Source organism: Neomonachus schauinslandi, chromosome 9 (genome assembly GCF_002201575.2).
Source record: "Neomonachus schauinslandi chromosome 9, ASM220157v2, whole genome shotgun sequence".
In the NCBI taxonomy this organism is placed as follows: domain Eukaryota; kingdom Metazoa; phylum Chordata; class Mammalia; order Carnivora; family Phocidae; genus Neomonachus; species Neomonachus schauinslandi.
The window spans coordinates 27,743,351-27,766,378 of record NC_058411.1 but is presented as its reverse complement, the minus strand read 5'-3'; the positions used below and the strand labels follow the sequence as shown (position 1 = coordinate 27,766,378).

General features: G+C 37.9%; 1 protein-coding gene and 1 pseudogene across 3 annotated transcripts in view; one reads left to right on the top strand and one right to left on the bottom strand.

Moving 5' to 3' along the window:
- The window catches only part of NUMB (NUMB endocytic adaptor protein), a 194,182-nt gene that overhangs the window by 110,764 nt on the left and 60,390 nt on the right, over positions 1–23,028 (bottom strand). The window lies entirely within an intron of this gene.
- On the top strand, positions 17,733–17,965 carry LOC110571633 (annotated as a pseudogene).

The window sequence follows — 23,028 nt, the reverse complement described above, 5'->3', positions numbered from 1 at the left end:
TTTATACCATCACAAAATACCAGCCTACAAACTAGGGTTCCTTATTTGTTTATAGTTCTTTTTATCTTGAGTTTGAAAAATTTGTACTATCTTATCTTCAGTTATCTTCAGTGTGGTTACATTATTCACTTGAAACACAGGTTCATTTGTTTTCTATTTATATTTCAGATTTATCTTCATCTTTATTATATTTTCTGATTTTAAATATCTAAAACATCAGCATGATAATATTCCCTGATATTCTGAATTGATAGCATATACATTGCTACCAGCCATTCTCTCTCAACTAGAGCGTGTAATAATAGAGCTCGACAGTTTAGGAAGTATATTTCCCATAAGAAATGAGCCTTTCTGTAGCCAACTCCAGGTATCCATCATCACCCCACTCAGGCCCAGCTATTTTCTGGGAATTAACCATTTCTAGATATTGAAAGAAAGATAAAATAAAATGGATGAATCCTACCCAGCAATCTTACACAGATCATTACCTGTAAAACAGTTTTCAAACTGTGATACTTAAGATTCCACAGGGTGGAAGAGGACAGGAACCAATGGATAGAACTCTAAGTCCCTGCCATGGCTTCATTTAAAGCTGCTTTGCTCATATTGGTGTAATATATTGAGCTTCAGCCTGAGATTTTGGTTCATTCAGCTCACTCAGCAAATATTTACTGAGCATCTATGCTATCCCAGGCATTGTTCTAGGTGCTTCAGTGAAAAAAGCTTTTGTGGGACTTTAATTCTAATAAGTAAATTATATCATTAGTTAAAAGGTAAAAGTTATGGAAAAAATTCAGTAAGGTAAAGGCATTAAATATCAGGGTGGGCGGGAAAGGAACATAGTTTGCACTATTAGGGTGTTCAGTTTAGGTCTGAGAAAGGAAGCCTTTCTTTTATATAAATAATTTTTTTAAGTTTGACAGTCACTAGAAGAGAAGAAGAGCAGCCCAATTTTCCACTCAGTGCTAACCCTGTGTCTACAGCTCAGGGACAGGCCATCAGAAAGAAAGGCATGAAACTTTTCCCTCCTTCTTTTACAGGATCTTATGCCAAAATCCAGGAATGTTTTGGTTGGTTTCCTCAATCCAGCTCCTCTTCTTTGTAAGTAACTGAATATTTCTCCTAGACTCTGGCAAACTCAGAAATACTAAATTTTAATTCTTCTTCAAACTAATTTAGTGGGAAATGGTATAGGCAGTATCAAGGCTGGTAACCACTTTTAGACCCTTAAACTACATTAACTCTTATCCTGTCCAAATCACACTATCACTCCTGAGTTTACAATCCACAAAAGACTAAGATATCTAATCCTTCTCAGTTGTGCTAAGTCATATCACTCACATCTTAAACAACTGAGTTAGACTGAATCTAAGTGCAGAACTGTATAATAATCACAGGTTAACATTTAATCAGCTCTTACTAAGTGCCAGCTATTGTTTTATAAGACTTAACAGATATTACCTTTTTATACTTCATAACAACCCTATGTGATAAGTAACACCATTACTGCCATTTTATAGATGAAGAAACCAAGACATGGAGAGGTTAAATAACTGGCTCAAGGTTACACAGTGTACAAATGGGAAAGCTGGGATTGCAACTCAGATAGTTTGTGCCATTACCTGTGCACATTAAATTGATTCTCAAAAAATCTTTACATAATGTGCTTTAAATTCTATCTTGCAGATTTAGCCAATTCAGCCTACAGAGGAAAAAAACTGGTCTTCAATTCTGTCATCCAACATATACATTATTTTTCAAAGCTTTAACTGAATATTTGATCAGCATGCCATGAGGGAGCCAATTATTAACAGAAATGTTATGAAAAATATTAGCAAATTGAACCCAACAATGTATAAAATAAATTTTACACCACAACCAAGTGGGATTTATCTCAGGTATGCAAGGCCGGTTCAACATTCAAAAATCATTTAATGTAATCCATCACATTAACAAGTTAAAAAAGCAAAGTCCCATGATCATATCAATAGATACAGAAAAAGCATTTGACAAAATCCAAATTCATTTATGATAAAAACTCTCCAGGAAACTAGGAATAGAGGGGAATTTCCTCAATCTACAAAAACCTACAGCTAACATCATACTTAATGGTTAGAACCTAGAAGACTTCCTGATAAGATCAAGAACATGGCAAAGATGTCTCCTCTCACCACTCCTTTTTAACATTATATTGGAAGTCCAGGCTAATGAAAAAAGACAAGAAAAGGAAATAAAATGTATACATACTGGGAAGGAAGAAATAAAACTGTCTTTGTTCACAGATGACATGATCGCATAAGCAGAAAATCCAAAAGAATTAAAAAAAAAAAAAAAGAACTTTTGGAACTAATAAGCAATCACAGCAAAGTTGCAGGATACAAGGTTAATACACAAAAGTCAATCAATTGTGTATAAATCAGCAATGAACAAGTGGAATTTGAAATTTAAAAACAATACATTTATATGAGCACCTTAAAAAATTAGACACTCAGGTATCATTTAGGGCAATTTAACAAAATATGTGTAAGATCTATATAAGGAAAACTACAAAACCCTAATGAACAAAATTAAAAATAAACTAAATTAATGTAGAAATATTCCATGTTCATGGATGGGAAGATTGTCAAGATAACAATTCTTCCCTACTTGAGCTATAGATTCAATACAATTCCAATCAAAATCCCAGCAAATTATTTTGTGGATATGACAAACTCATTCAAAAATTTAAAGCCCATGTCAACTATACTCAAATAAAAATATTTAAAGGTGATAAAAGTAAAATGTAAGGCCCACATAAATACAGTTAACTGATCTTTCATATAAAAGAGCGAAGATGATACAATGGAGAAAATACAATCTTAACAAATGGTACTAGAACAACTAGAAAAAAAATTTAGACATAGACTTTACACCCTTCTCCAAAAATTAAATCAAAATAGATCATAGACCTAAATATAAAATGCATAACTATGAAATTACTAGAAGATAACAGGAAGAAACCTAGATCACTTAGGTACAATAATGACTTTTTAAATGCAAGACCAAAGGCGTGATCTGTAAAAGAAAGAATTGAGGAGCTGGACTTCCTTAAAATTAAAAACTTCTGCTCAGCATAAGACACTGTCAAGAGAATGAGAAGACAAGCCACAGAATGGGAGAAAATATTTGCAAAAGATACATCTGATAAAGGACTATTATCCAAAATATACAAAGAACTCTTAACACTTAGCAATAAGAAAACAACTCGATTTAAAAGTGGGCAACAGACTTGACAGATATCTCAACAAAGATATACAGGTGGCAAATCAACATATAAAAAGATCTTCAACATCATATGTCATTCAGGAACTACAAATTACAACAATGAGATACCACTACACACCTATTATTAGAATGCCCAAAATCCAGAACACCAACACCACCAAATTCTAGCAAGGACGTGGAGCAACAGTAACTTTCATTTATTCTTGGTGGGAATGCAAAATGGTACCGCCACTTTGGAAGACAAGTTTGGCAGTTCCTTAAAAACTAAACATACTCTTACCATACGATCCAGCAATCCTCTTCCTTGGTATTTATCCAAAGGAGTTGAATACTTACATCCACACAAAACCTGCACATGGTTGTTTATAACAGCTTAATTCATAATTGCTAAAACTTGGAAGCAACCAAGAAATCCTTCAGTAGGTAAATGAATAAACTGTGATACATCCAGAGAATGGAATAATATTCAGCACTAAAAAGGAAAGAGCTACCAAACCAAGAAAAGACAAAGGGAAAACTTATGTAAGACAAAGAGAAAAGGCTACATATTGTATGACGGGGGTTGGTTGCCAAGGGCTAGAAGGTTTTTTTTGAGAGACATACAGGCAGAACACAGGTTTTAGGACACTGAAACCATTCTGTATAATATTGTAATCTTAGATACAGGTCATTATGTATTTGTCAAAATTCACTTAATATGTAACACAAAGGGTGAACCCTAATGAAAACTATGGACTTTGGGTATTAATGATATGTCACCATAACTTCATCGATTGTAACAAATGTACCACTCCAGTGCCCAAGGTTAATAGTCAGAGAGGTTGTGCATATGTGGGGGCAGAGGGAATATGTGAACTCTGTACTATCTGTTAAATTTTGCTGTGAACGTAGAGGTGCTCTTAGAAGTAAAGTCTTAAAAGGGGGGGGGGGGCCAGATCCAAAGAAGTACTTAAAATAGGCCAAAAAGACTTCTCTCCAAGATGAAGTAGGTAATGGAATCATATGTTTGCCTTTTGTACATTGCATGTTACCCGGTTATTAACTTCCCTACTAAACTATCAAGTAACCCACATTTCTAAATCTTACCCAAAAATATGTCTCAAAAGACCTACTGCCTCTTCCTGTATCAGACAAAAACACCTAAGTGCTGCTTCTTAATTTAGTTCTAGAATGATTTTTTAAACGTAGTTCATAAAAATTGTGAGGGGTGCCTGGGTGGCATAGTCGGTTAATTGCCCAACTTTTGATGAGATGGAGCCCCATGTCGGACACCATGCTCAGTGTGGCATCCACTTAGGACTCTCTCTCCCTCTGCCACCCCCACCACCTGCTTCTTCTCTCTAAAATAAATAAATAAATAAATGTTTTTTAAAAAATAAAAATAGGGGCACCTGGGTGGCTCAGTTGGTTAAGCCTCTGCCTTCAGCTCAGGTCATGATCCCGGAGTCCTGGGATCGAGCGGTGGGATTGAGCCCCGCATCAGGCTACTTGCTCAGCAGGGAGCCTGCTTCTCCCTCTCCCTCTGCTACTGCTCCCTGCTTGTGCGCTCTCTCTCTCTCTCTGTCAAATAAATTTTAAAAATCTTTAAAAAAAATAAAAATAAAGGGGCGCCTGGGTGGCTCAGTTGGTTAAGCGACTGCCTTCGGCTCAGGTCATGATCCTGGAGTCCCGGGATCGAGTCCCACATCGGGCTCCCTGCTCGGCGGGGAGCCTGCTTCTCCCTCTGACCCTCCCCCCTCTCATGTGCTCTCTCATTCTCTCTCTCTCAAATAAATAAATAAAATCTTTTAAAAAATAAAAAAATAAAGGGTGCCTGGGTGGCTCAGTTGGTTAAGCGACTGCCTTCGGCTCAGGTCATGATCCTGGAGTCCCGGGATCGAGTCCCGCATTGGGCTCCCTGCTCGGCGGGGAGCCTGCTTCTCCCTCTGACCCTGCCCCCTCTCATGTGCTCTCTCATTCTCTCTCTCTCAAATAAATAAAATCTTTAAAAAAATAATAAATAAATAAATAAATAAATAAATAAAAATAAAAATAAAAATAAAAAACATTGTGATTTGAACCAGAAAACATAAGTTCATTTACTCAACAAATTATGTATTGAGAAGCAATTATAGGACAGGTACTCTTCTAGACTATGGAGATAAGACAGAGAATGAACCAAAGTCTCTACCCTCCTGGTGGTGTATTGTATTTAGGGCGGCTGTAAAAATAATAAAGAAATAAATATATAATATGTTGTATATGAAGAAAATCAGAGTAAGAGGAAAGAAAGTGATGGGGTTAAGGGGGCAGGTGAAAAGGAGGACATTCTTTTATTTTTTTATTTTTATTTATTTATTTATTTTAAGATTTTATTTATTTGACAGAGAGAGACACAGTGAGAGAGGGAACACAAGCAGGGGGAGTGGGAGAGGGAGAAGCAGGCTTCCCACTGAGCAGGGAACCCAATGTGGGGCTCGATCCCAGGACCCTGGGATCATGACCGGAGTTGAAGACAGACGCTTAACGACTGAGCCACCCAGGTGCCCCAAGAGGACATTCTTTTAAATAAAAAGGTAATTCCCTCTTTGCTATTTAGGTCATATTTGAGCAGACAGATCTGAAGGTATTGGGTAGTGAGAGGGAAAACTCAAGTACACAGGTGGGAGAGAGCACTCTGGGTCAAAGGAACACCAAGTGCACAAGTCCTGAGGCAGAACTATGTCCAGTGTGTCAGAGGAATAGAAAGGCAATGATGAAGCTATAGCTTCCTAAGTGAAGGGAGAATAAGAAATGAGGTCAGAGGGCACCTGGGTGGCTCAGGTGGTTAAGCGACTACCTTTGGCTCAGGTCATGATCCTGGAGTCCTGGGATTGAGTCCCGCATCGGGCTCCCTGTTCAGCAGGGAGTCTGCTTCTCCCTCTGACCCTCCCCCCTCTCATGCTCTCTCTATCTCATTCTCTCTCTCAAATAAATAAATAAAATCTTAAAAAAAAAAAAAAAAAGAAATGAGGTCAGAAAGGAAGCCAACTGCTTTATATGGTTTCACAGGATATTGTGAGGGGAGAAATTAGGAGTCTGGCTGTTTAGCTTAATAAAATGTAAAAGAGTATGAATAAGATAGCAATTTATCAAATTTGCTTTTGAAAATAGCTAGCTCCAAGTCTATCACGCGTTACGTTCATCTTTAAATAGTCCTAATATCCAAGTCCGGAAGTAGTACCTCCTCTGCTTTTTCACTTCATGTATCATTTACTGTCTTTTACTATAACTATTGATGTATGTCATGTCCTATAGAATTTAGGCAACCTGAGAGTAGAATTCATGGTTTATAGTTGCTTAATAGTACAAAGGGCCACCATTTATTGAGCAAATTTATCAGTTAGCTCATTTAATCCTTCTATTACCACTTCCATTAGTATTTAGCATATGAAAAAATTCAGATTCAGAGATATTAAATAACTGATACAAAACTATATAGCTAATTAGTAGGGTAACATTTTAACTCAGGTTTGTCTGACTCTAGAGCCAATGTTCCATGTTGTCTTTAATCAACCTCAGTATTCATTGAGAATCTTGTTTGCAAAAGACACCTAATATATTTGTAATGAATATATAAAATAAATAATTCTGTCTAGGGACAGAAGGTGAATTAAGAGTCAGACCAGTGATCACATCAGAATTGGAAAAAAAAAAAAGTAAGAAAATACTTAATGAGGCTTATGAAGAGCTCAGCATAATTTTGCGCTTGCCTATCAGTCCAAGTACACGCGCCTCCTTTGATACCTTAAACCCACCATGCTCCTTTTCACCTTAAGGTCTCTTTAATCCATAGTTTTTGTTTTTGTTTTTTTAAAGATTTTATTTATTTATTTGACAGAGAGAGAGAGAGACACACAGCAAGAGAGGGAACACAAGCAGGGGGAGTGGGAGAGGGAGAAGCAGGCTTCCCGCTGAGCAGGGAGCCCGATGCGGGGCTCAATCCCATGACCCTGGGATCATGACCTCAGCCGAAGGCAGATGCTTAACTGACTGAGCCACCCAGGCGCCCCTCTTTAATCCATAGTTTTAACATCTTACTTTTCCTTAAGTTAATTCTACTCATCCTTCAGAGCTCTGCTCAAATATCACCTCCTCAAAGTAACTGTCCTTGACCACCACTTCCCTCACCTGAACTAAATCTCTGTAATAAGCAGGTAACAACCTGTACTTCTCTTTTATGGTTTATCACAATATAAATAAAGGCAGAGTTAATACCTCTCTTCTCTGCAAGAATAAAAGCTACTTGAGGGCAGGACCCTTATCTGTCAAGTTCACTGCAATGATTAATATATGCTTAAAACTATTTATAATATTGCTTTATTAAGTTATTATTTAATAAATTATTTAATAATAGACATCCATTACAAATTATTATACAATAGATTGTATCTGACGAATTCTCCTGGCAAGAAAAAGTATAAAAGTGGAATTTAAAAACAAAAAAATAAACACAGAAAGCAGGCAGGACATGAGAAGTCAAAATACCAGAGAAAAAGGAGATGCAGAGTTGAGCCTGCCATTCTCCATTACTTTTTCCTCCTGAGGCAACTAGCTGCATACTAGACCTTTTGGCAGTCTCACAGGGCTGCAAAGACAGAAATTAGAGCTCAGGGCTTATCAAGACAGGCAGGATCTGAGGGGTTGAAATTCCACAGAAAAGGCAAGCACAGAAAAATGAGACTGGACATTCTGTACTGCATTTGCCCTTAGGGTATTTACTGAATCCTAACCTGTGTGCGGAGTAAAAGGCAAAAAAAAAAAAAAAGCCTATTTTACAGCAAAAAAGGTAAGCAGAACTTTGGGTAGGCTCACAGTGCTCAGAAAAGAAAAATTACAGTTCAGTCCTGCCAAGAAGGACAAGCTCTGTCAAATACCCCAGGATTCCATTTGATACCTCTGAAGGACAAAACTCTCAGAGTAAGGGGAAACTGGACTTAAACCAGCCCTTAAGAAGTCTAAAACAAAGCCTCTAGTCATCTCAAGCCTGTACTCAATCAAGGTCATTTGCTCCTACTTTTAACTACCACTATAAGAAAATTAAATCCTCTCTAGAGAACAATATCATCATCAAGACCCTCTATAATTTTTTATATACATTGCCTGACATTCATTTTAAAAATTACCAGGAATGCTAGGAGACAGGACCAAATGACTGAAAACCAAGAGAAAAAGCAGACAATAAAAAAAGACCAAAAGGGGATCCAGATAGTTTAATTATCAGACACAGATTTTAAAGTAACTGTGAGGGCGCCTGGGTGGCTCAGTTGGTTGGGCGACTGCCTTCGGCTCAGGTCATGATCCTGGAGTCCCGGGATCGAGTCCCGCATCGGGCTCCCTGCTCGGCAGGGAGTCTGCTTCTCCCTCTGACCCTCCTCCCTCTCATGCTCTCTGTCTCTCATTCTCTCTGTCTCAAATAAATAAATAAAAAATCTTTTAAATAAATAAATAAAGTAACTGTGATTAGGGGCACCTGGGTGGCTCAGTCGGTTAAGCATCTGCCTTCAGCTTGGGTCATGATCTCAGGGTCCTGGGATTGAGCCCCGTGTCAAGCCCCCTGCTCAGCAGGGAGTCTTTCTCCCTCTCCCTCGTGCCCCTGCCTCATGCTCTCTCTCTCAAATAAATGGATAAAATCGTTAAAAAATAAATAAATTTTTTTAAAATGTGATTAAAATGTTCTGGAAAACAGATGACAAGATGAGAATTTCACCAGAGAACAGAAATTTATAAAAATAAATAAAAAATAATTGAAATTCTAAAATTAAAATATATATAAATATAAAATTAATAATAAAACAGATGCTTATAACAGCAGATTGGACACTAAACTAGAAAAGTCAATAGAAAATATCCACATGAAGGACAAAAACAAAAACAAAAAAGATGGAAAACAGGAAAGCACACTAGAGACATATAGGATACAGAGAAAGATATAACATACAGCTCTCCAGAATCCCAGAAGGAGTGAGTGAAAGAGTGGGACTGAAACAGTATTTTAAATATATTCCAAACCTGACAGAAGATATCAAGCTACAGATTCAAAAGGGTCTATGGAATTCAAGGAACTTAAGAAAATCACCTAGGGGCTCCTGGGTGGCTCAGTCGTTAAGCGTCTGCCTTCAGCTCAGGTCATGATCCCAGGGTCCTGGGATTGAGCCCCACATCGGGCTCCCTGCGGGAAGCCTGCTTCTCCCTCTCCCACTCCCCCTGCTTTTGTCCCCTCTCTTGCTCTCTCCCTCTGTCAAATAAATAAATATTAAAAAAAAAAAAAGAAAAAGAAAATCACCTAGAAGAATGATTTAAAACGGATAAAAAATCAAAGACATCGCTTTGCAAAAAAAAAAAAAAAAAAAGTGGAATCAGAAGACAATGGGATATATTTAAAATGCTGAAAGAAAATAACTGCCAAGCTGGAATTCTATGCCCAATAAAAATATCCTTCAGAAAGCTTCCAAATTCATTCTTTGAAGCCAGCATTACTCCGATACCAAAACCAGAAAAAGACACTACAAAAAAAAAAAAGAACTACGGGCCAATACCTCTCATGAGCATAGATGCAATAATCCTCAACAAAATATTAGCAAATTCAACAATACATGAAAAAATCATTCACCACGATCAAGTAGGATTTAACCCTGGGATGCAGGGCTGCTTCAATATTTGCAAATCAATCAACACGCTACATCACATCAACAAGAGAAAGGATAAAAAAAATGATCATTTCTTTTTTTTTTTTTTTTTTTTTTTAAAGATTTTTTATTTATTTATTTGAGAGAGAGAGAATGAGAGAGAGCACATGAGAGGGGGAGGGTCAGAGCGAGAAGCAGACTCCCTGCTGAGCAGGGAGCCCGATGTGGGACTCGATCCTGGGACTCCAGGATCATGACCTGAGCCGAAGGCAGTCGCTTAACCAACTGAGCCACCCAGGCACCCAAAATGATCATTTCAATAGATGCAGAAAAAACACTTGATAAAGCACAATATCTATTCATGATAAAAACCCTCAACAAAGCAGGTTTAGAGGGAACATACCTCAGCATATAAGAGGCCATATATGGAAAAACCCAGAGCCAGCATCATACTCAATGGTGGAAAACTGAGAGCTTTTCCCTTAAGATCAGGAATAAGACAAGGATGTGCACTCTCACCACTTTTATTCAACACAGTATTGGAAGTCCTAGTCACAACAATGAGACAAGAAGAAGAAATAAAAGGCATCCAAAGGTAAGGAAGAAGTAAAACTTTCACTCTTTGCAGATGACATGATTCTATATATATAGAAAACCACAGTAGTTTTCCATCAAAAAACTACTGGAACTGATAAATGAATTCAGTAAGGCCATGGGATACAAAATCAATATACAGAAGTCCTTTGCATTTCTATACACTAATAATGAAGCAGCAGAAAGAGAAATTAAGAAAACAGTCCCATTTAGAATTACACCAAAAACAGTAAAATACCTAGGAATAAACTTAACCAAGGAGATGAACCAGTACTCTGAAAACTTTAATACGCTGATGAAAGAAATCAAAGATGATACAATGCAATGGAAAGATATTCCATGCTCACAGATTAGAAGAACAAATACTGTTTTTGTTGTTGTTTTTTAAGATTTGATTTATTTATTTGACAGAGAGAGACACAGTGAGAGAGGGAACACAAGCAGGGGGAGTGGGAGAGGGAGAAGCAGGCTTCCCGCGGAGCAGGGAGCCCGATGTGGGGCTCGATCCCAAGACCCTGGGATCGTGACCTGAGCCGAAGGCAGACGCTTAACAACTGAGCCACCCAGGCGCCCCAAAGAACAAATACTGTTAAAATGGCCGTATTACCTGGGGTACCTGGCTGGCTCAGTCAGTACAGCATGAGACCCTTGATCTCAGGGTTGTGAGTTGGAGCTCCAATGTTGGATGTAGATATTACATAAAAATAGAATCTTAAAAAAAAAAAAAAAGGCCACACTACTCAAAGCAACATACAGATTTGATGTAATCCCTATCAAAATACACAGAACTAGAACAAATAATCCTAAAATTTGTATGGAACCACAAAAGACCCCGAATAGCCAAAGCAATCTTGAGGAAGAACAAAACTGGACTTCAGTTCTGGATTCAGTTCACAATTCTGGACTTCAAGTTATATTAAAAATCTGTGATAATCAAAACAGTATGGAACTGGCACAAAAGTAGACACACAGATCAATACAACAGAACAGAAAACCCAGAAATAAACCCACAACTGTATGATCAATTAGTTTTGACAAAGCAGGAAATATCCAATGGGAAGGACAGTCTCTTCAACAAATGGCACCGGGAAACCTGGACAGCTACCAGCAAAAGAATGAAACTGGACCACTTTCTCACACCCTACACAAAAATAAACTCAAAATGGAGTAAGGACCTAATGTGAGACTTGAAACCATAAAAATCCCAAAAGAGAACACAGGCAGCAATTTCTCTGACATTGGACATAGCAACATGTTTTTGGATATGTTTCCTGAGGCAAGGGAAACAAAGGCAAAAATAAACTATTGGGGGGTGCCTGGGTGGCTCAGTCAGTTAAGCAGCTGCCTTGAGCTCAGGTCATGATCCTAGGGTCCTGGAATGGAGCCCTGCATCGGGCTCCCTGCTCCGCAGGGAGTCTGCTTCTCCCTCTGCCCTTCCCCTGCTCATGCTCACTCTCTCTCTCTCTCAAATAAATAAATCTTTATTTTCTTTTTTAAAGATTTTATTTATTTGAGAAAGAGAGAATGAGGGACAGAGAGCACGACAGGGAAGAGAGTCAGAGGGAGAAGCAGACTCCTCGCTGAGCAGGGAGCCCGATGTGGAACTCGATCCCAGAATTCCAGGATCACGACCTGAGCAGAAGACAGTCGCTTAACCAACTGAGCCACCCAGGCACCCTCAAATAAATAAATCTTTAAAAAAAATTTTTTTAAATAAACTATTGGGACTACATCAAAATAAAAACTTCTACACAGCAAAAGAATCAACAAAACTTTAAAGGACAACCTACTGAATCAAAGATATTTGCAAATGATGTACCTGACAAAGGATTAGTATCCAAAATATATAAATAACTTATATAACTCAACATCCAAAATATAATCCAATTTAAAAATGTGCAGAAGACATGAACAGACATTTCTCAAAAGACATAAGATGGCCAACAAACATATGAAAAGGTTCTTAACATCACCCATCATCAGGTTATAATGCTAAGACAGATAAGTCAGTCAGAGAATAACAAATACCATATGATTTCACTCATATTTGGAATTTAAGAAACAACAGAAACCAACAAAGAAGAAAAGAGACAAACAAAAAACCGGACTCTTAATACAGAGAAACAAATGGATGGTTACCAGAAGGGAAGATGGGTGAAATACATGAAGGGGATTAAGAGTACTCTTATTGTGATAAGCACTGAGTAATGTATAGACTGTTGAATCACTATATTGTACAACTGAAACGAATATAACACTGTATATTAATTATAATGGAATTTTTAAAAATATGTTTAAGCATAAAAATATTAATTAGGATAAAATTCTCTGAGGAAAGGAGAATGAAAATAAGAGTTTAATGAGAGGGGTGCCTAGGTGGCTCAGTTGGTTAGGCATCTGCCTTTGGCTCAGGTCATGATCTCAGGGTCCTGGGTCTGCTTCTCCCTCTTCCTCTGTGCTCGCTCTAATAAATAAATAAAATCTTAAAAAAAAAAAAGAATTTAAAGAGAAAGTGGGAAGAATTAAAATTTCTCACTGTTGAGGAAAAAAAAATCCTTGGGACACCTGGGTGGCTCAGGGTTAAGCATCTGCCCTCGGCTCAGGTCATGATCCCAGGGTCCTGGAATTAAGCCCTGTGTCGGGCTCCCTGCTCAGTGGAGAGCCTGTTTCTCCCTCTCCCTCTGCCTGCTGCTCTGCCTACTTGTGCTCTTTATCTCTCTGTCAAATAAATAAAATCTTTAAAAAAAAAAAAATAGAAAAAAACCTTCAAAAATTAAGACTAAATAAAAAATTCTTTCGGATAAAAACAGAACATTCACTAACAGTAGACTCACACTCCTAAAAGAAAGGAATTATCTATGAAGAAAGGAAATAACCTCAGGAAGCATGGTAAAGAATCAAGAATACTCAAAAGAGCAAATATGTGAGTAAAATTAAATAATTAAGTATTTAAAACAATAAAACAAAAACAAAGCAAAAACAAACACTTTATCTTAGCCAAAAGGCCGAGAAGTCATAAAAGCAAAACAAACAAGAAGGATAAATGTAATGAAAGGGCAATAAGGGCCTTGTGTTGTCCAGAAAATAATAGCAGTAAACTTTTTGTAAAAATACCCACAATTCCTTCATTCCTTTTGCATACTCTTTTATAACATGACTTTACTACTCTTCCTATTGAGAGCTGGAATCTATTTCTTTACCTCTTGAATATGGACTTGGCCATGTGACTTGCTTTGGCCAATGGGTGTTAGAAAATGTAATACAGCAGAGACTGGGAAAGTGCTTGCACACTGGAATTTGTCCTCTCTTGTACTCTTAGAACTTTAAGCCAACAATTGAATGAATCTGCCCCCTAGAAAGGCCATATGGAGAACAAACTTCCCAACCCTACCCTGGCCAAAAGCAAACATATGTGAGGCTATCTGACCCCAGCCAAACCACCAACACAACAGAGATCAATACAGCCCAAGTCAAACTAATAATCCAGAGTCGTGCGCCATTAAATTATTTATTTAAGCCACTAAGCTTTTTGTGAAGCAAAATCTAGCTGAATACAGAACTAATATATGTAAGTAGATCAGTGGTTCTCAACCAAGGTTGATTTTGCTCCCCAGGGGACTTTTGGCAGTATCAGGAGACATTTTTGGTTGCCAAAACTGGGTGAATGTTACTGGCATCTAGTGACTAGAGGCCAAGGATGCTGCAAAACATCCTACAAGGCCTCCAAAACAAAAAATTATCTGGTCCAAAATGTCAACAGTGCCAAGGTTGGGAAACCCTGAAAGCATGACAGATGAGGCAGCCTTTAGAACAATCCTATCCAACAGAACTTTCTTCAATGATGAAAATGTTCTGTATCTGTGCTACCCAATATGGTAGTTACTAGCCATATTTGGCTAGTAAGCACTTGAAATCTGGCTAGTTTGAGAGAAGAAGTAGTGTTTTTATTTTATTCAGTTTTAATTAATTTAAATTTAAGTAGCCACATACGCTAGTGGCTTCCATATTGGACAACACAGCTCTAAAATTTAGATGCTAGTGATACTGAGAGTAATGAAAATTAGATTGGGTAACAGTAAAAAAAATGAGTTTGATAAAGTTAAGGCCCACAGTCGCTTGCTACAAATAAAAATTCCAAACATTCTTTTTTTGTTTCAGTATCTATAAACTCCAAAATGTACTATACTGATAAAACAATAAACTGAAAAAAAAATTTAAGATTTTATTTATTTATCTGAGAGATAGAGAGGGGAAAGTATAAGCAGGGGGGAGGAACAGAGGGAGAGGGAGAAGCAGGCTCCCCACCGAGCAGGAAGCCCAACATGGGGCTTGATCCCAGGACCCTGGCATCATGACCTGAGCCGAATGCAGACGCTTAACCAACTGAGCCACTCAGGTGCCCCTGCCTTTTTTTTTTTTTTTAAGTTTAAAGTGATTTAAGAAGAACTGCTGCATTTTAGAGGCTTCCAAGTTGTACCAGAGGAATAGCTTTTAATCAAATAATTTCAGGTAACTAAATATTCACTTACCACATTACTTACTTCCCTGCAGTTCACTATCCTTTCCTATCCTCTTCTCTACCCCCATGCTATCCACCACAAGAGAAGGGAGAAGTTATCTAATGCTGGTACAATTCCATAGATTTTTTTTTCAACTTGTCAGCATTAAGTAGGTCAGTTTTCTGCTGTAGTGGGTGTTTTGGCAATAGGTTTTCTTACTAGAATACCATGGCTACTCTGCCTAGTAAGCGCATACCACAAAGGAAAAAAAGATTCTGAATAACTCCTAAGGAAAGAACAGGCTGCCTGATCTCTAGAAGAAAATCCCTGAGTCCTAACTGAATACCACCAGGAAATTCTGACAGAAAACAAAACAGAAAGAAAATTCGAATTCAAACTTTTTTCTATGTTAGGAAGTCTAAAGATTTTAAAGGCCCTCACAACCCACAAAGGTTTTTTTGAGACTCTTAATATGTACTCAGCCCAATCCTAATCAGTGAGATTATAAATCAAAGAAAAGGTAATAAAGGACACCCAATCTATCAGATGCTTTAAGAATTCTAATAGAAGCAACCTTACCATTAAAACTAAAATTCTGGAAAACCTCTCCCTTATAATATATAATTTCCTTGTGAGGAAATTTTTTTTAAGTCAGAAATGAGACTTTTAATGATTGTATTACAGCAGAAAGCAAATTTGGTAGAAGTTTATTAGAACATGTGATTTATACAGAATTTATTGTTACTTTTTAAATTTTTTTTTAAGGTTTTATTTATGAGACAGAGAGCGCGCATGCGCGAGCACACGCAAGCAGAGGGAAGGCCAGAGGGAGAAGGAGAAGCAGTCTCTCTGCTAAGCAAGGAGCCTGATGTGGGGCTCGATCCCGGAATCCTGGGATCACGTCCTGAGCTGGAGGCAGATGCTTAACCGACTGAGCCACCCAGGCGCCCATTGTTACTTCTTTTAAAAATTAGTATCGTCTCTCTGTTGTGGGTCTGAGAACTCAGTTTTATATTTTTCATCATTTGTAAATCAAATAAAAAAGAAACCTGACAGGTACATATTCAACCAGTTTATTTCATATTAGATCAAAAATTCTTTCAGGGGCAAGATTAATATCCCCTATGAAGAACAGTGCTTCAAATTAAAGAAAGGCTGAAACAATTATATTTACTGGATGTTTTTTCCCAGAAAATTCCAAGAATTTTGGTAAATCTTGAAGAAGAAAATGTAAATCTTGCAGGCCAGATCACTAACTGATGTGACTATAGAGTACACTTAAGCTCACTAGGAATAAATTACATGAAAAAATAATGCATTATGACCAACATTCATATTGCTATAAAATGTTGATGTTCACAATCTACGGGGGTGGGGTGGGGTGTGTGTGTGTGTGTGTCCAAAGTCAGCTCCATCCTTGAGACCAATTATCACCTTAAATCTCTCTACCTAAGGATGAAAAAAAGCTTGCTTGGAGACAAAAAGCCACATTCTTCTTTTCTTTTTTTTTTTTTTTTTTAAGATTTTATTTATTTGACAGAGAGAGACACAGCGAGAGAGGGAACACAAGCAGGGGGAGTGGGAGAGGGAGAAGCAGGCTTTCCGCTGAGCAGAGAGCCCGACGCGGGGCTCAATCCCAGGACTCTGGGATCATGACCTGAGCCGAAGGCAGACGCTTAACGACTGAGCCACCCAGGCGCCCCACAATATTCTTATTTTCTAATATCTCCATCTCTGTCTGTATCTTTCCATATCCCAGTATCACCTAGGAAGACACAGTTCTTCCAGCTCTATAGAATTACTTCTATAATTTTCTCTTTATTATCAGTAATTTTTCCATCTCAGAATATATTCTTTTGTTCATTTAAATTCCATCTGAATCTCTCTCATTAACTTGTTTGGGACAGAAAATGGAATTCAAAGGCATGTTTTTGTTTTTTTTAAAGACTATGGTATCATGGCAAAAGCTGGTTTGATATAGCATACACACTTTTTGTTCTACAGTTCTTTTGCTCTTTACACCATATCTCTGATAGGGCTGTAATATAGATGAGAGAATACTGGACTGGAAGTAAGAAGACCTGTGCTAAAAACCCCACTGCCATTTCCAAAACTATATGACTTTAAATATGTCACATAATGTCTCTGGCTTCCATTTTATACATCATTTTATACATATCTTTTTTTTTTTTTAAGATTTTATTTATTTGACTGAGAGACACAGCGAGAGAGGGAACACAAGCAGGGGGAGTGGGAGAGGGAGAAGCAGGCTTCCCGCAGAGCAGGGAGGCCGATGTGGGGCCCGATCTCAGGACCCTAGGATCACGACTGAGCCAAAGGCAGACGCCCAATGACTAAGCCACCCAGGCGCCCCCATATCTTCTCTTATTTTATAAGGTAGGGAAAAACTTAAAGCCAATACTATTCCTATATCTTAGGTAGGAAAATACATACATGACCAAAATAACTTTAAAATCATATGATTAGGGGTGCCTGGGTGGCTCAGTTAAACGTCTGCCTTCAGCTCAGGTCATGATCCCAGGTTCCTGGGATTGAGTCCCGCATCAGGCTCCCTGCTCAGTGGGGAGTCTGCTTCTCCCCCTTCCTTTGCCCCTCCCCACCACTCCTGTTCTCTCTCTCTCTCAAATAAATAAACAAAATCTTTAACAAATTTTTTTTTTTAATTTAAAAAATCGGGAGGCATCTTTGAGCTCGCGGAGTAGACACCATGAGCAAAGCTCACCCTCCCAAGTTGAAAAAATTTATGGACAAGAAATTGTCATTGAAATTAAATGGTGGCAGACATGTCCAAGGGATATTGCGGGGGTTCGATCCATTTATGAATCTTGTGATAGATGAATGCGTAGAGATGGCAACTAGTGGGCAACAGAACATTTTGGAATGGTGGTAATACAAGGAAATACTACTATCATCATGTTAGAAGCTTTGGAGCAAGTATAAACAATGGGTGTGTTCATCAGAAGAAATCAACTGCTTCCACATGTCCCCTCCTTAGTACCTGTTTTACTACAATATAAAAATCAGGTCGTGTGCATTTTCATATTGAACTTTTTTGTTAAATAAACTTTTATAATAGTCAAAAAAATTTTTTTAAATCATATGATTAAATAATCACTGTTTAAGATGGGACCATAATGTCTCCTGATTTCTACTGGCATTCTTTCCTCTTCAGTATACTATCTTAAACTATATTAACAGAGACACACTGCTTACATGTATCACCTTATTTATAGGCTTACATGCCAAAAATGACCAGAAATTAACTATGTTTTATCTACTTATCAACAAAAATGAAAACCAAATGTATCAAAACCCCTAAAACATAACTCATGTTATAAAGGCATAACATGTGAAGGTATTTTAAAAACAAACAAAAAAGGGCAAATAACAATGATAGATGACAAGAAAAGGAATATAAATCCATAATACAAATATTTGGTCCACCAATTCTACTTCTCGGAATTATACTAAGGGCATAATACAAGTATACAAAGATGAATGTAAAAAACATTCACTGTAGCACCATTTATAACCATAAAAATTATAAGCTTAAATGTTAAAAAAAAGAACCGGGGAGGGGGGACTGGTTGAATAAATTATGGCACATCTCCCATGGCATACAATGTAGCTTTGAAAATTATGAAGTGCTGGGACGCCTGGGTGGCTCAGTCGGTCGAGCGTCTGCCTTCAGCTCAGGTCAGGATCCCAGGGTCCTGGGATATCGAGTCCTGCAATGGGCTCCTTGCTCAGTGGGGAGCCTACTTCTACATCTGCCTCTGCTCCCCCTGTTTGTGCTCTCTCTCTCTGACAAATAAATAAAATCTTTAAAAAAAAAGAAAAGAAAAGAAAGAAAACTCTGAAGTGCTAAAACAAGCCCCTCTTTCAAGAACACATTAGAATATTGGGATAAAGGGCAACTGTGGTTTGAAAAAACATTCTAAAGTTATCATTGCTTTGATTTGCTTTTAGAAGTAATTTATTTTGAAATTTCATTAAACATAAAAGTAGAATGAGATTTTTGTTTATCAAAGGAATTTTTTAAATGATATCTACTCAAACATCAAAGATCATATTCTTTTCTGAAGTCTTCCCCAATCCAAGCCAAGCTGCAAGCTCCTTCCACTGTTTTCCAAATCACTCTTTTCAGTATCTTTGTTATTGGAGCCATTACCCTGTACTGTCTTCTTTATGAGACTAAGTTCCTTGAGGACAAAGATTAGGTCTTAAGCAGTTTTGTACTCCTGATACTTATAACAGGTCCCAGCACACAGTAGACCCTCTATAAAATGCTTGTTGAGTATCTACATTCAAACTCTACTTTTCCGCATATTAGATACACAACCTTAGTCCTCCTTAGACAAACCTCTCTCAGCCTCAGTTTTCTTTTTAGAAACAATGGGAACCATGACCTATTTTATATCATTGTGTGAGGGATTAAAGACCTCTGTATAAACATATTTGACCTGCCTGGTATATAGACGGCATGCAAATAATGCTACTTTGCTTTTTTTCTGATGACAGTCTATCATAAAAAAATTAGAGGGGTGTCTGGGTGTCTGACTTCAGCTCAGGTCATGATCTCAGGGTCCTGGGATCAAGCCCCGCGTCGCACTCCCTGCTCAGCGCAGGGTCTGCTTCTCCCTCTCCCTCTGCCCCTCCCCCCACTTGTGCTCACATGCGCTCTCTCAAATAAATAAAATCTTTAAAAAAAAATTTAGAGAAACTCATCTACTTAAAGAGAAAATTTCAGCTGAATGAATTGTACAGACCATAATCTTGCAGAAATTTAAATTTTAAAAAATTGTTTCCAGCTGTACTTGTTAGGGAACATAATAAAACCACTAATTATTCCAAAGGTAAAGGGTCTTCTTCTCTATTTCAGACAGCTGTGAGTACTGATAATCTAGAGCAGTGGTTCTCAAGCTTTAGCATACATCAGAATCACCAAGAAGGCTTGTTAAGGCACAGAATGCTGGGCCCTACCCCCAAGGTTTCAGACTCAGTAGATTTGGGGAGAGGCCTCAGAATTTACATTGCTAATATCTCCCAGATGGTGCTGATGATACTGGCCCAGGGACCACACTTTGAGGATCATTTACACAGGTAATTCAGCAATCAAGTCCAAAGTCTTTCCCAGGAATTTTTTCTGACACTATGGTACCTCTCTTTCTCTAGAACTGCGGTTATAAAACCAATATAAACTAGAGCTGCTTGCAGCCTTCTTCCTTGACTACATAAAGAAAGCTACCTGTCTCAGAAGGAAAAGAGATAAAGAAAAATAGAGCTGAGAAATAAGGGATAAAAGTGAGAGCCGCTGACAGTAATTTAAGCCCCTAAATCTCTACTAAATCAGACCCGACTAAATTATTCAGTTACTTGGACCAATAACACTTTTTCCCCTTTAAACTGGGTTTCTGTCCCCTGTAACTATTAGAGCCCTAACTAAAACTGTGGGGAGGAGAAGGGATGGAAGAGATGAAGGCACAAAGTTCTAATAACACACAGTTGTTCATGACACTACTTGAAAGTGAAATAGCAAATTTTCAGATGAGTTTACATTTTAGCTCTAAACAAATAGTTGTTTTCTTTTTTTTTAAGACTTCTTATTTATTTGAGAGAGAGAGAATCCTAAGTTGACTTCATGCAGAGCACAGAGCCTAATGCGGAGCTTGATCCCAAGATCCCAAGATCACGACCTGAGCAGAAATCAAGAGTCAGACACTCAACCGACTGAGCTACACCCAGGTGCCCCTAACCTTATAGTCTGAAAGAAGCTACCATATTTGATGGTTTCTTGGAAACTCATTTCCTCACTAGAATTTGTGACCAAAACCCTTTCCACAGGTTTACACTTAAATTTCAATGGGTACCACAGGAAATGAGACCATTGTGCCTAAATCAATACGTAAGCTCACTTAACTTTATTAGTTATAATTTACAGTAAGATCTCTAACTCTAGCCACACAGTGTCATAATTTATTTGGCCTATATCAACAATTAAAATGTATGATTTATTCCTCCATTCACTTATTAAGTCTCTATTACATAAAGATACCATGATAAATATGTCCAGCAGGTAGAAGTTCACAAGACAAACAACCATACTTAGAAGCCATCTACACTGAGAAGACAACTGAAGCCAGGAAACTGGAGAGTCTGCCAAGGAGCTGTTCTACAAAGATCCTCAACCTGTTTTATAGATGAGCTTTGGCAGGGTTGGGGGGAGGGGTGACCTATAAAGTTCCCAAAGTGCAGTTAAAGTTTAACAGACAGGTGCATTTTTCTGGTAAGAGGGGTAATGGCTTATATTAAATTCTGAAAGGAGGACAAGACTCAAAAAAGGGTTAAGAACTACTGATATAAGCAGAGGAAATATCAAGGAGTGAGCTATGAGGAATACTTATATTCGGGACCTGAGTGCCTCAGCTGTTGAGCATCCGACTCTTGATTTTGGCTCAAGTAATGATCTCAGGGTCCTAAAATCGAGCCCCTCACTCAGCAGGGAGTCTGCTTGAGATTCTTTCCCTCTGCCCTCCCCCTGCTTGCCCTCTCTCTCAAATAAATAAATAAATCTTTTAAAAAAAAAAAAAGGAATACTTAAGAGAAATCGAAAGGCATCAATTACTAGGTACCTATGAGAATTATGCTGTGCACATTACATATCATATTACATTTAATCCTGATAATAATCTGTGAGAGGGGTATCAGTAGCTCAATTTTACAGATAAGAAAACTGAGGCACAAAGAAATCAGGTGACCTGACCAAGGCTAAGTAGCTATCCAAACTACCAGACTATACTGGAAGGTAAGATGAAACAACAAAGAACTGGGGGCTATCATTTCAACTCCAATGTTCATCTTTCCTTCAGAGCAAAATCTCTGAGAACTAACTGTTCAGGTCAAGAACATAAACTTTGGAGACATCACTTCAAAAAAATTATTTAAGTTAATTTACTTAAATTAAGACAATAAATTGTTAAGTAATCAAATTATTTCTGAGGTTGTATAATCTGGAATCCTGGCAATTTGGCAGACCCTATTAATGCCATCATAAAATTAAGTTCTGAGTCCAAAGCATTCACTCTAGGGGGAAAAAAAGTCCCTTAAGGATGAAGGTTGGGATAAGCGCCAGTTTTAGTGTTTGCAACTGTTCTTCAATAAAAGTTCAAAATGAAAAAACAGGAGTGCCAATAATCAGCCAATGAAATATGGCAAAGCTGCTTAAATTAGCCTTCTTTTCACCAATACTTATAAATTCTGGCTCCTAGCCTAACAAAAATCTTTAAAATATTTACCACTTATTATCTGTATAAGCCAAGAGTCACAAATTCTTATTGGGATCTTTTGCCCCTTCTAATAGCTTAGCAACATCAGTAGCAACTTTCTCAGCAAGGAGATCTTAACATATTTTAAAGTGGGGTTTCAGAACAGTGTAACATGCCAAAGGTAAGAAGCATGGGTTAATCATTCACAGGGGGATTAAAGGTAGAACCACACAAGATGCTAGATGTCTTCTGCAACCAAGGCATAGTGGTTTTGGGTTTTTTTGTTTGTTATTGTTTGTTTTTTTTGTCTCAACTGTCTTCTTCTCAAAAGCAGAAACAACATTAAAATACTTTATTGTTTTTTTTTTTAAAGATTTTATTTATTTATTTGAGAGAGAGAGTGAGAGAGAGAAAGAGCACAAGAGGGGGGAGCGGGAGAGGGAGAAGCAGACTCCCTGCTGAGCAGGGAGCCCGATGCGGGGTCGATCCCAGGACTCCGGGATCATGACCGGAGCCGAAGGCAGTCGCTTAACCAACTGAGCCACCCAGGCTCCCTAAAATACTTTATTGTTGAAGACAATGCCAGGGAAATGAGTTCTAGCATGGATAAATGGATATAGATGCAGCTAGAAAAGAAGATATTTAACATAGCTGTTTTTCTCTACATGGAACTAGAACCTAAAATGAAACCGTAGACTTCATGTGGGAATGGAAACTAGTACAGCCGTTTTTGAATAC